General features: G+C 44.8%; 1 protein-coding gene across 5 annotated transcripts in view; it reads right to left on the bottom strand.

Annotated features, from left to right (window-relative positions):
- LOC123465423 overlaps nt 1-12,398 on the bottom strand; it is an 88,666-nt gene that overhangs the window by 36,663 nt on the left and 39,605 nt on the right. The window contains exon 3 of one of the 5 annotated variants that reach the window (XR_006640655.1): nt 11,231-11,354. The exons of 3 other annotated variants lie outside the window; for them this stretch is intronic. The gene's annotated coding sequence lies outside the window, so the exon portion shown is untranslated. Of the gene's footprint in view, nt 1-5,800; nt 5,959-11,230; nt 11,355-12,398 lie in introns of all 5 variants that reach the window. One more of the 5 variants, XR_006640654.1, reaches the window with a different exon arrangement.

The raw sequence follows: 12,398 nt of genomic DNA, 5'->3' as shown, positions 1-12,398 counted from the left end.
ACAATTCAATAGGGAAAAAATAGCCTTTTCAACAAATGTTGCTGGAACAAATGGATATCCACATGCAAAAGAATGAAGCTGGTCTCCTTCCTAGCACCATACATAAAAGTTAACTCAAAATAGATCCTAGGCCTAAATGTAAGAGAGGTGAAACTGCAAAATTTTTAGAAGAAAACATAGCTGTAAATCCGTATGCCTTTGGATTAGGCAATTGTTTTTTAGATATGACACCACAAGCAAAGGCAACCAAACAAAATATAGACACATTGGGTTTAATCAACATTAAAAATTTTTGTGCATCAAAGGACACTATGAAGAAAGTGAAAGAGTGCACAGAATGGGAGAAAATATTTGCAAATCATACATTTGATAAAGGTCTAGTATCCCACAATATAAAAGAATTCTTACAACTCAACAATAAAAAGATAAAAACTCAAGTAAAGACTGGGCAAAAGGGACTTTGCTGATGGTACAGTGGTTGAGAATCTGCCATGCAATGCAGGTGGCCTGGGTTTGACCCCTGGTGGGAGAACAAAGATCCCATATGCCAAGGATCAACTAAACCCATGTGTCACAGCTACTGAAGCCAGCAACCTCTGGAGCCTGTGAGACACAACTAGAGAGTCCGTGCATGGCCATGAAAGGATCTCACATGATGCAATGAAGATCCTGTATGCTACAACTGAGACCCAATGCAGCCAAATAAAATAATAAATAAATAAATACATGAAAAAACAATAGCAAAAGATCTAAACAGACACTTCTCCAAAGAAATCTCTAAATGGTTACACATGAAACATTATTAGTCATTCAGTTCAGTTCAGTTGCTCAGTCATGTCTGACTCTTTGTGACCCCATGAATCGCAGCATGCCAGGCCTCCCTGTCCATCACCAACTCCCGGAGTTTACCCAAACCCACGTCCATCAAGTCGGTGATGCCATACAGCCATCTCATCCTCTGTTGTCCCCTTTTCTTCTTGCCCCCAATCCCTCGCAGCATCAGAGTCTTTTCCAATGAGTCAACTCTTCGCACGAGGTGGCCAAAGTACTGGAGTTTCGGCTTTAGCATCATTCCTTCCAAAGAAATCCCAGGACTGATCTCCTTTAGAATGGACTAGTTGGATCTCCTTGCAGTCCATGGGACTCTCAGAGTCTTCTCCAACACCACAGTTCAAAAGCATCAATTCTTGGGCGCTCAGCCTTCTTCACAGTCCAACTCTCACATCCATACATGACCACTGGAAAAACCATAACCTTGACTAGACGGACCTTTGTTGACAAAGTAATGTCTCTGATTTTTAATATGCTATCTAGGTTGGACATAACTTTCCTTCCAAGGAGTAAGTGTCTTTTAATTTCATGGCTGCAGTCACCATCTGCAGTGATTTTGGAGCCCCCAAAAATAAAGTCTGACACTGTTTCCACTGTTTCCCCATCTATTTCCCAGGAAGTGATGGGACCAGATGCCATGATCTTCGTTTTCTGAATGTTGAGCTTTAAGCCAACTTTTTCACTCTCCTCTTTCACTTTCATCAGTGGTCATTAGGAAAATCAAATCAAAACCACAGTGAGATATCAGTTTACATTGCTAGGATGGCTCGAATAAAAAAAAGTAGAACAATAAGATGGTAAGATGAGTAAAAATAGGAGCCTCATGCCTTGCTGGTGGGATTGTAAAATGGGACAACTGCATTGGAAAATAGTTTGGTAGTTCCTCAAAAGGTTAAATATAGTTACCATATGAAGGTAAAAGCTCATAGGCACATACCTAAGAGAGCTGAAGATACACATATATACAAAAATGAGTACATGAGTGTTCATAGAAGCATTTATCACAATAGTCAAAAAGCAGAAACAACTTACTGATGCATATGACACTATTAATACAGACAACATAAAGGAATCTCAAAATAATTCTGCCGAGGGAAAGAAACCAGCCCCAAAAATGCATACTGTGCTATTCCATTTATATAAAATTCTGAAAATGCAAACTATACAGTAACAGAAAGAAGATCAGTGGTTGCCTGGGGACGGGGGACTGCAGAGGGGATGAAGTAAAGGATTACAACAGGGCAGAAGGAAACTTTAGGGAGTGATGAAAACGTGATGGTGGTGATGGCTTCATGGAGATACGCATATGCCAAAACTTGGCAAATTGTACACTTTTTGTACAGCAGGCAAATGTGAAGGTTACTGTATGTTGATTATTTCTCAAGTAAAACTATAATACAAAATTTAAAAAGGAGCAGGTTTGCTTACTTTTTTATTTGCCCATGCTGGGTCTTAGTTGCGGCAGGCGAGATCTTTGATCTTCCTTGTGGGATTTTTAGCTGCGGCATGGGAACTCATAGTTGCGGCATGTGGGATCTAGTTCCCTGACCAGGGATCGAACCCAGGCCCCCTGCATTGGGAGCTTGGAGTCTTAGCCACGGGACCACCAGGGAAGTCCCAGAAGCAGGTTTTTTGAACAGATGAACTGCCAGGTCCTTTCCAGCTCTGATTCTGTGATAGCTATTAGAGGGGATTATCCCAAAGCCTTGCACCGCAATGGTGCTTTGTAATAGGATGCCCAAATCACTGAGATTAAACAAGATTTTGTTTGAATTATTCATAAACAGGCCTTGTTCTTTACTTTCTGGGACTGTGTAGACAGAGCCCCAAAGCCCAGTTGAACGACGGAGTAGGGAAGCACACCCTCCAGGCAGTGGGAAAACGTCCAGATCAGAGGAGGAAACTGGGGAAACGACAGCCTAATGAGCTCTGCTCTTTCTAACTTCTTTAAGTCTATGATTCAGAGGATCGGCTCGTCATGGACATTCCAGACCAATGAGGCATCTCAGGACCATGAATGCATAGACATCCCAGGGGAAAAAACAATGGAAGACAAGGTGGAAATGAGAAATGGCCTTTTTAGGTCTCTTGACCCAAATGCAAGGAGCTGAGAGGATATGGAGGAAGAGGTGGAAGTGTCCCTTCCCTGCAGGAAAGGAGATTATGACTTGACAGGGTCTGGGGAAATCAAATGCAAGACACTGAAGAACTGGAATGTCAGGCCTCCAGGGATGCCTTCTAGATGGACGTGCCAGAGGAGAAGGAGGAAGGAGGTGATCCCCTCCCCGCCTGTTGGCAGTGAAAGCCAAGAAGGCAAGGAAGGGAAAGAATGAAAAGCCCAGAGGCACGCTTCAAAGTCATCTGTCAGCTGGGCAGCGCCTGAAGCCAGTGCCAAGGTTGATGGATCACCTCGTGGAAAGCACGAGCGGAGATGGACCCAGCCTGAGAGGCTGTCACCCTCCCCTCAGCCCGCAGCTGGAGCAGATGCTTTAAAGGAAGACGATGAAAACCCTCGATGCCCAGGGTGATTCAGGGCAATCTTTACACCTGAGGAGAGTGGCATTTTCTTTTGATCCCAGAGGATGATAAGTTAGGAGCTGCAAGTCTGAAGCAGGGGAATGGAGTGTCCATGTAATCTTATCCTACCCAGCAGAACTCCTACAGAAACTCTTCTTCTAAAGGGTCCTTTTTTGCTTCCACCCTCAAATCTCCTGCTGCCCCAGACCCTGGGCAGGGCGCCTCCCTGGCTTCCAAAAGGCTGATGACATTGGTCAATGTCATCATGATTCCCTAAATGAGTAAGGCATCTCATGGTTTATAGAGCCCCTTTCCCTCCATGATCTCATTTTTCTCATCATTCAACCCTGTGAGATAGGCATTGTTTCTCTCGTTTTTAGGAGAGGAACACAAGCTATGAGAACACAGATGTTTGGATGAATTAATTAATTCATATATTCGTTCAAATAATGGCTGAACACCTGCTATGTGTTGGACACCAGTTAGGTTCTGAGGACAGTGATGAAACCAGACAGCCACAGGCCCTTGTGGAGCTCAATAAATTGGGGTTGGTGGGGAAGGTAGGTGAGGAGAGTTATTGATACAATGCAAATCTAATTGCAAACTATGAGAGATATGATGATTTCTCAGCTGGTCTGGGGGCTAAGGCAAGCATCGCTTAAGGAAGTGGTATTTGACCTTAGAGCTGAGCTGATGCTTGATGGGTGTTAGCCAGGAGAAGATGGAGTGGAGTAGAGAGTTCTCCAAGAGGAAAGGACATGGCAGTGCAGATAGAAAGAGGGAGAGAGGCAAGATAGGTGGCTGGCGCCTTGCAGGCCATGGTCAAGAGTTGGGTCTCAACCCTCAGAGCCACTGGGAACCACAGAAGACTGGCAAGCTGAGCAGGCCAGCCTAACTATTCTGGTTGGTTTGGAGAATGATGTGCAAGGACTGATGGGGCTTAAATGAGGATGGGGCACAGAAACATAGAAAAGTATACAGATTTGAGAGATATTGGGAAGCAACATGGACAGAAAGTTCATGCTCTTATGATTCCAGCATGCTGGGGATACGAGCGGAGGTAGTGGGGTGCAGTGGGTTGAATGGGAGTGCACAAAAGATATGTGCATCTCTAAACCCCTAGAAACTGTGAATGTAACCTTATTCGGATAAAGGTCTTTGCAGATATAACTAAGTTATGGATTCCAAGAGGAGGTCAGCCTGCATCATGCAGGTGGGCACTAAATCCAATGGTAAGTGTCCTTATGAGAGAGAAGCAGGGACTTCCCTGGTGGTCCAGTGACTAAGACTCTGGGCTCCCAATGCAGGGGGCCCGGGTTCCATCCCTGGTCAGGGAACTAGATCCCACATGCCACAGCTAAAGATCCCATGTGCCAAAACGAAGACTGAGGATCCTGCATGCTGCAAGTAAGACCTGGAACAGCCAAATACATAAATATTTTAGAAAAGAGAGAGGCAGGAGGTCACACAGACAGACAGAAGGCCATGTGAAGATGTTGCAGCCCCAAACCAAGGGATGCCTGGAGTCATCACAAGTTGAAAGAAGCAAGGAAGGATTCTCACCTAGAACTTTCTTGATTTCAGACTTCTAGCCTCCAGAGCTGGAATAGAATAAGTTTCTGCTGTTTTAAGCCACCCAGTTTGTGGTAATTTGTTACAGCCACCTTCAGAAACTAATATGTGAGATTTTGCTGTAAAATGGCTACCTTTCTTTTTCTTTTTTTCCCCCCAAATGTTACCTTTTTAAAGTTAATACATTACTGGGCTCTCTCTTTCTGTGTTCCAGAAATGTATGGAAGACGAAGTGAGACATCAAGAGGCTCTCAGTCTGTGATCTGGGTTAAGACCCATGCGGTGACGATGCCACCTCTGATCACCGTAGGGGTAGAAACTCGCATCTGGGATGGAGCAAAGCTGACCAAGATTATCTCGCTAGCTTAACCTCATTATTTCAGAGCTCTAAGCGCACAGCCAAACTGGTCATAGACTTAACACCTAGTTCCCATCCATCTTTGCTCTGTCTCAGCACACAAAGGTACCAGATTTGAGGTGGTATAATACCCCACCTTATGTAAGTCTGGTTAAGATTAGCCAGCAAAGCAAGAAGAAGAAAGGTTCAATGGCCCACTGGACCTTGGAGATAAACCTGCTCATTCGGGAGTGGCCATCCTACTTCACAGGGCCTTGCTGCTTGAGGAAGGAATTCATAGGCCCCCCTCGGGGGACCAGTGTATTTATAGACCCTGGAGGAGAGGAAGGATGGAGGCTCCTGGGAGACGTCATAGAGGATGTGCAGAGGAAATGAAACTGTTCTGAAAGACCAGCAGGAGGAACGGGGACCTGCGTGGCTCTGGGCGAGGCTGAAGGATCAGAAGGAATGGGCAGGATGCAGGGAAAAGGGGCAACTCTGTGGGGCTGGGGTGGCGGTGGGGGTGGAAGAGCAGTTCTTTACCTTCTTGGAGGCTCCCTCTTGGGACTGGATCCCGCTAGTGAGCAGTCAGTCCGTTGAAAATATTTGATATATTGCCAGTGATCTGAATTCCATTGCCATAATACCTTTCAGAAACATAGTTGTGTCATGTGAGGCGTATCTGTGAGGGAACCCTTGATCTGTTAAATATATAAGAGAAACTGGGAATGTATGTTGTTTGCAAAGAAGTTGGAAGAAATGTAAACGTTGAATAAACATTTCTGGGACATTTGGAACCCATTTGCAAGTGGCAGAAACATGCCCTGTGAAAGGATTTAGCACGCAAGGGGACTGAGTTATGGAATTAAAGCCAGGGATGTTAATAGAGGTAGTGTGGTTATGCTGCAAAATGGCTACTTCTCCAAGTTTTGCAAAAGTGATAACTTATAATGTTTAGTATTTGACGCTGCATGCTTGGGGCAAGGGCAAGTGTGAGAGGCAAGACCTTTAATCTGTTGCCAGGGTTAGGATCCAGTTGATGATAAAGACTGGGAGGGATTGGATACCAAGGCGAGGGGAGAATCATACAGCTAGCTGAAGAAGAAATCCTGGCAATGTCCCAAAATCCCAACAACCGGCTTTTTCCCCCCAATTGGTCATTAGGATCTTTTGATTTATAGAGTAAGTTTCAGGCTAGTTTCCATGTAATTAACATCATGGTTTCACACTCAAAGTGGGAAAGTTAATCCTTGAAGATGTATTAAGTTTCTACTGTATGGCAAACATTGTGTTGGTTGCTCTGGGGCATATAGATGAGTTAGAAAACTCAATTCTAGCCAATAGAATTGGAAAGACAAATACTTAGTAGTGAGACAGTGAAAATTCATGTTCTCTGCTGGTGCTGAGCCAAGCAAAGATCATTTGTCAAGGAGCTAGTTAGTGAGGCACCAACCAGCAGCTGGCCTTTTCTGCTGTTTTTCAAGTTCCTGTTAAGTAGCTACAGAGACAGCGGAAGCTTTGAGGCTCTTCTTAAAGACTTTTCACCAAGGTTGCTGCTACTGAACTTCTCTGATCATTAATTTAGCTTATGTCTTAGGGAACAAATTGGTTGAGTGATATTGGGAAGGTTCATTATTATGATGTGCTCCAGAAGGCCTGACTGTGAATGAGAGTCCGTGACTAACCACAGCCGTTCTGAGTGGCTTCACAGTCAGCCGGGGCACTGCTCAGCCAGTGAGTGAGTGACAGCTGTATGCAGGGAAGGCACCGAGGGAAAAGCAAGAGACAGGAGTCAATGAGATCTAGGTCTCCGTCCCAACTTTGCCACCCGCTTTCTGTGTAACCTTGGGCAAGTCACTATTCCTTTCTGGACCTCAGTTTCTCTATCTGCATAATGAGGGGGTTGGGACTCTTTCTGTTAGGGAGATTTCTCTGAGTACTGGCTAGGCTTATCACTCTCCGGATGTGTACTTGTCACTCCACTTTTTATATTACTCCTGTTAAAATAGCCACTACCAATTGGGGGTGGGGGGAGTTCACATCTTTGTGTTATTTCTGCTAACTCTTGCTGTTGACCCATCTCAGAACCTGTTGGACAGGCTGTGATGACTTTGCCCAAATAAGGATACCTGATATTTATCATAAACTCAGATTGATTATTAACATGACTGTACTGCCTGGAGAATCCCATGGACAGAGGAGCCTGATGGGCTACAGTCCATGGGGTTGCAAAGAGTCAGACACGACTGAGTGACTAGCACACATACAGTTCCTTCCCGCGTTCAATGAATATTTATTGAGTATTTGCTTTGAGCATTAGCACTGCTGGTAAGAACACAAAAATGAGTAAGACATAGCCTTACTATCTCATACTGTTGTTAAGATATACACAAATACCTATGAGAATATATAAAATTTATATAATGCTTGCCATACTAGAAGAGTCAAGCAGTGTACCAAGTACTTCCTAGGTATTGTTGGGTTTAATCCTTTCAATTTTCCAGGGAGCTAAGCCCCCCCTTTTTTTTCAGATGAGGAACCTAAAATTCAGAAAGCTTAAATAATTTGCTCTAAGTTACCTATTTAGGGAGAGTGGTGTTATTTCAGAACCCAGAAGCTTAACCACTATGCTTCACTGCTTCCTAATTTGATTCAAGACAGTAACGAGTGTAGTGTTAGAAGTGCGAATAGGGCTTCTTGGTGGTTCAGGAGTTAAGCATCCACCTGCCAATGCAGGGGACACGGGTTTGACCTCTGGTCTGGGAAGATCCCATATGCCATGGAACAACCAAGCCCATGTGCCACAACTACTGAGCCTGCGTGCCTGGAGCCCACACTCTCTGTACCAAGAAGAGCCTGCACACTGCAATGAAGGGCAGCCCCTGCTCACCACAGCGAGAGAAACCCCATACGCAGCAGCCAACACCCAGTGCGGCCATAAATAAGTTAATCTTAAAAAAAGAAGTGCAAATAAAGTGATATATTAGGCTCACAGAAGTGAGAATTTGCTTCTCAAAGTTCAGTGAGGGAAGTGTGTGGTCTTCCAGGTTCAGCAGACCTGGGAAATTTTCTTAACTTCTGTTAGCCTCAGTTGCCTCATCTGTAAAATGGGAATGGTAAGAAGTAGGACTACTTCATGGGCATGAGGATTAAATGAGTTAACATACATGAAGCATTTAGAACAGTGCTTCACATGCAGCAGATGCTCAATAAATTTTAGCTACATCCTCCTCCTCCTCTGTGGGGACAGAAAGAGAGGAATGGGCTACAACAGGAACGCACTCTGAGGTTTCAGTGTATGAACCTATGAGTTGAAACTTGGGTTGTTACAAAAACACTACTTTGAAGAATTACATGCACCCCTCTACTGTTCACTGCAGTGTTATTTACAAATGCCAAGATGGAAGTAACCTGTGTCCATCAACAGATGAATGGATAAAGAAGCTGTGGTATCTATTCAATGGAATGTTATTTAGCCATAAAAGGAGTGAAATCTTGCCATTTGCAACAACATGGATGAAGCTGGAGGGTTTTACACTTAGTGAAATAAGTCAGACAAAGAAAGACAAATGGTGTATGATATCACTTATATGTGGAATCTAAAAATAAAACAAACTAGTGAATATAACAAAACAGAAACAGACTCACAGATACAGAGAACAAACTAGTGGTTACCATTGGGGAGATTAGGGGGGAGCGACAAGGTGAGAGTAGGGGATGAAGAGGCACCAACTACTGAGTATATAATAAACTGACTACAAGGATATATTAGATTGTACAGCACAGGGAATATGGCCAATATTTTAGAAACTTTAAATGGAGTATATGCTTCCCTGGTGGCTCAGATGGTAAAGCGTCTGCCTGCAATGCGGGAGACCCGGGTTTGATCCCTGGGTCGGGAAGATCCTCTGGAGAAGGAAATGGCAACCCACTCCAGTACTATTGCCTGGAAAATTCCATGGATGGAGGAGCCTGGTAGGCTACAGTCCATGGGTCTCAAAGAGTCGGACACGACTGAGCGACTTCACTTTCACTTTCGTAGTCTATAGAAATGTTGAATCACTATGTTGTACACCTGAAACTAATGTAATATTGTAAATTAACTCTATCCCAACAAAAATTTTTTTAAAAAAGAAGGTTGGGTTGTAAGTTGTCAGAGGGGATCCCTTTTTGAGTTGGCTCTGAAGCAAGGTGAGCTCTGTGTGGTGGTGGTTTAGTTGCTAAGTCGTGTCCAACTCTTGTGACCCCATGGACTGTAGCCTGCCAGGCTCTTCTGTCCATGGGATTCTCCAGGAAAAAAATACTGGGGTGGGTTGCCATTTCCTTCTCCAGGGGATCTTCCCCACCCAGGGATTGAACCTGGGTCTCCTGCATTGCAGGCAGACTCTTTACCAACTGAGCTACGAGGGAAGCTGGAGCTCTATATAGAGCAGTCAAATGAAACAACTAAGCCCATATGCCACAACTATTGAGCCTGCGTGCCTAGAGCCCACACTCTGCAACGAGAGAAGCCCCGCACACCACAATGATGTACAGTGTCTTTTTTGAGCCAAAGTCACGAGAATGTCTCCTTGCTTGAAAGGGTGGAGCTTGATACTACTCTGGGGAATAGGACATACTTCATCATAATACTATCATAATACCATACCTGGGAGGCAAACCTCAAATTCCTATCATGCATTAACTTCCTGGATCAAGTGTATTCATCAGATTAACTCCAGTAGAGATGGGTGCTTTGGGGGAATAAGATAGTGAACAGTTCTGATGACTACTAAGAAGAGAGATATGGATGGAACAGGGCAAAGATAGAGCTGTTCTTTCCTGATCAGTTCCAAGAGATCAGAGGCCAGAACCCAAAGGTAGGTGGGTGGGTGAGGGGATCTTATCAGTAAAAGGAGAAAACTAACATTGACTGAGCAACTACTGTGGCTGGGGCCTGTGCTAAGTACTTTACAGGCATTATTTTGTTTATTCTCCCAACATAACGAGGTAGGTACTATTATTACCCCCATTTACTAACTGAAGACACTTAGGCTCAGAGAGGTTAAATAACTTGCCCAAAGTCACACAACTAAGGGTTGACGCTGAGAATCAGGATTTGAATTCAGGTATTTGAAATTCCAGAAACTGAGTTCTTTCCGATACACACACTGCTCACTGCAACCCAGAGGACAGGGAGTCAACCAAGCAGCAGAGGCTGGTGGTGAAGGCATACAGAGGTCACCAAGCAGAATGGAATAGCTTGTGCACAGCGCCCATGAGGGGAACAAGTCACAGGCTGGCTTCACAGGGGTCCGATATCTCATCTCTGTCTTCAACAGTACACTGGATCTACCCTGGTCCTCAGAATTGCCTCTGAACTTGATTGGAAACCGACTCTTGCCCCTCCTTACAGGCTCCAATTGCAAGAATGCTGCTGCCTCAGGGCAGGAAGGTGGGGACAGCAACTTGCACCTCCTCCCCACCCTTGGAGAAAAGAAAGAAAGAAAGTGAAGTAGCTTAGTTGTGTCTGACTCTCTGCGACCCCATGGACTGTAGCCTACCAGGCTCCTCCATCCGTGGGATTTTCCAGGCAAGAATACTGGAGTGGGTTGCCGTTTCCTTTTCCAGGAGATCTTCCCGACCCAGGGATTGAACCTGGATCTCCTGCATTGTAGGCAGACTCTTTACTGCCTGAGCCACCAGGGAAGATAGCAAAGACCTTTAAACGTTTATTCTGCTAATATGAACTCAACAGTGTCCTCTTCCAAACAAAAGACAGTGCATAGTTCTACCAACAGTCAGTTATTTCTTCAACAAGTTGCCTCCAAGTGCCAACTTTGTGCCACACACTGCGTGAGTTGCTATCATTCTGATGACCTTCAAGTCTAGTAGGTGGAGACAAGTATGCAAACTAGTTATTTGAATAAGCTACTGAGATATACAGGAACATACAGGGGTTTCAGGATGACTAAGCTGAGTTGTATCCCTTACCTCACAGGCCTTGGTTCTGAAATGGGTATCCTGGTGATGGACCCTCTCCACAGGCCCACAGAACATGGCATGCAGATACAAAAGTGCAGGCCGAAATAACTGCCAATGAAAGTTATAGCCATAGCTGTTAAGAAGAAGATAAAGTTACTGTTGGCAAGAGTGGACTGAGAAAGGAAAAAGATGAGATCTAGAAGACTAAGAAAGGAAAAAGATGTGATCTTGGATCCAGGACTGGAAAAATGGATGCAGTTCAGTGAAGTGGAGAGAAGAATTAGATTAAAACATAATTCTCCCACATGGTCAGCTCTTTAAATCTTGCTTTTGATGCATGCCTTGGGAATTCCCTGGTGCTCCAGTGGTTAGGACTCCAAGCTTTCACTGCTGATGGTCTGAGATCAATCCCTAGTCAGGGAACTGAAATCCCACAAGCTGCACAGCGCAGCTTCTATTTACTGAGAGTTGTTTGCCTTAAATTTGTATTTGGCTTTGCTTTTGTATGTTGTTCCCTTGAGCATTTTGAAGACAAAGTAAGGTGGGGAAAAGAATTATAGAAGAAAGAATGAGGGGCTTCCCTGGTGGTCCAGTGGCTGGGACTCCATGCTCCCAACACTGGGGACTCAGGTCCGATCCCCAGGCAGGGAAGTAGATCCCGCATACCTCAATTAACACTCAGCACAGCCAAATAAATAAATAAATAAAGTAAGAAGAAGAAAGAATGATTGGACTACTCTAGCCCAACACTGTCCAATAGAACTTTCTGCAATGGTTGAAAGGTTCTATTCTGTGCCGTCCAATTCAGTAGCCTCTAGCCATAGGTGGCGGAGAAGGCAATGGCACCCCACTCCAGTACTCTTGCCTGGAAAATCCCATGGACGGAGGAGCCTGGTAGGTTGCAGTCCATGGGGTCGCTATGAGTCGGACACGACTGAGCGACTTCACTTTCACTTTTCACTTTCATGCATTGGAGAAGGAAATGGCAACCCACTCCAGTGTTCTTGCCTGGAGAATCCCAGGGACAGGGGAGCCTGGTGGGCTGCTGTCTATGGGGTCGCACAGAGTCGGACACGACTGAAGCGACTTAGCAGCAGCAGCCATAGGTGGCTACTGTGTCATTGGGGCCAATCGCATCAGAGAGGGCAGCTCTTAACCACTTAGCAAATAGCCCATC

Source organism: Bubalus bubalis, chromosome X (assembly GCF_019923935.1).
Source record: "Bubalus bubalis isolate 160015118507 breed Murrah chromosome X, NDDB_SH_1, whole genome shotgun sequence".
Lineage (NCBI taxonomy): Eukaryota > Metazoa > Chordata > Mammalia > Artiodactyla > Bovidae > Bubalus > Bubalus bubalis.
The sequence above is the reverse complement of the archived record's forward strand: the minus strand, read 5'-3'. Positions and strand labels throughout refer to the sequence as shown.